Source organism: Sorex araneus, chromosome X, assembly GCF_027595985.1.
Source record: "Sorex araneus isolate mSorAra2 chromosome X, mSorAra2.pri, whole genome shotgun sequence".
In the NCBI taxonomy this organism is placed as follows: Eukaryota; Metazoa; Chordata; class Mammalia; order Eulipotyphla; family Soricidae; genus Sorex; species Sorex araneus.
Window position 1 is genome coordinate 179,785,902 of NC_073313.1, and position 1,983 is coordinate 179,787,884.

Sequence of the window (1,983 nt, forward strand, 5' to 3'; positions counted from 1 at the left end):
ATGATATTAACTGACATATATGCTACTTCCCAATTTGGATACCTTTAATTTATTTTTTCTTAATTGCTATGGCTGCAACTAAGGTGAACAGAAGGTGGTGAAAGTGAGCCCCTTAACTCATAATTACCTTATTTTATGGGAGCAGCTTTCAAATTTTTACCGTTTAACATGATACTAGCTGCAAATTTATCATCAATGCCTTTTATTCTGAGGATGTTCCCTTTTAATCCTATTTTGTTCAGTGTTTTATCATGAAAGGCTGTTAGATTTGTCAAATGCATTTTTTACATGTGAGATACTATTTTTAAAAATTGAAACAAGGGGGGCTGGAGCGATAGCACAGCGGGTAGGGCATTTGCCTTGCACGCAGCCGACCCGGGTTCGAATCCCAGCATCCCATATGGTCCCCTGAGCACCGCCAGGGGTGATTCCTGAGTGCATGAGCCAGGAGTGACCCCTGTGCATCGCTGGGTGTGACCCAAAAAGCAAAAAAAAAAAAAAAAAAAAAAAAATTGAAACAAGGTTGGGCTGGAGCAATAGCACAGTGGGTAGGGCATTTGCCTTGCATGCAGCCAACCCGGGTTTGATTCCCAGCATCCCATATAGTCCCCTGAGCACCGCCTGGGGTAATCCTGAGTGCAGAGTCAGAGTCAGGAGTAACCCCAACCCCAGGTGTGACCCAAAAAGAAAAAAAAAATTGAAACTAGGTAGATTTTTTTGAATGAAAATTGTTCAGAAAGATGTGAGAGGAGAGAAAGAGGAAAGATAAGTGTTCAAGAGTAAATACAGGCTTCTCCAGAGTAGAAATAACCAAGCCTGTGCTATCGCTCCAGCCCCTTGTGTTTGCATTTCCATCATACAGTGATCGTTTTCCCATCCCTCCACCAGTGCCCATTCTCCTCCACCAATGTTCCAGTATCTCTCCCAACCCCCCACCCCAGCCCCCACCACCCCACCCCGCCTCTGCGACAGGGCATTCCCTTTTGTTTTCTCTCCTTTTGGGCATTGTGGTTTGCAATAGAGGTATTGCGTGGCCATTGTGTCTGGTTTACAGTCTACTTTCGGCATGCATCATTCAACCTGAATGGGTCCTTCCAACATTCTTTACTTGGTATTCCCTTCTCTATCTGAGCTGCCTTTTCCCCCAGTATGTGAGGCCGGTTTCCAAGCCGTGGTGCAGGCCTCCTGGTCCTTATCTTGAGTACTATTGGGTATCAGTCTCCCATTCTGTTATTTTATATACCACAGATGAGTGTAATCTTTCTATGTCTCTCTTTCTGACTCATTTCACTTAACATGATACTCTCCATATTGATCCATTTATATGCAAATTTTATGACTTCATCTTTTCTAACAGCTGCATAGTATTCCATTGTGTAGATGTACCAAAGGTTCTTTAACCAGTCATCTATTCTTGGGCACTCGGGCTTTTTCCAGATTCTGGCTATTGTAAACAGTGCTGCAATGAAACATACAAGTGCAGATGTCATTTCTACTGTGCTTTTTTGCCTCTCCAGGATATATTCCCAGGAGTGGTATTGCTAGGCCAAATGGGAGTTCAATTTCTAATTTTTTAAGAAGTGTCCATACTGTTTTCCAAAAGAGCTAAACCAGTCAGCATTCCCACCAGCAGTGAAGGAGAGTTCCTTTCCCCCCACATCCACTCCAGCACCCGTTGCTTTTGTTCTTTTGGATGTGGGCCAGTGTCTGTGTTGTGAGATGATATTCCATTGTTGTTTTTTTTTAAATAAAGCTACTTTATTGAATCTTACATAGTTTAACAAAATTTATATTAGAGAATCACTGTTATGTACAGTTACAAACTTATGAACTTTTGTGTTTGCATTTCACTCATACAGTGATCGTTTACCCATCCTCCACCAGTGCCCATTGTCCTCCACCAATGATCCCAGTATCCCTCTCACCACCCCCACCCCATTCCTCACCACCCCACCTTGCCTCTGTGGCAGGGCATTTACCTTT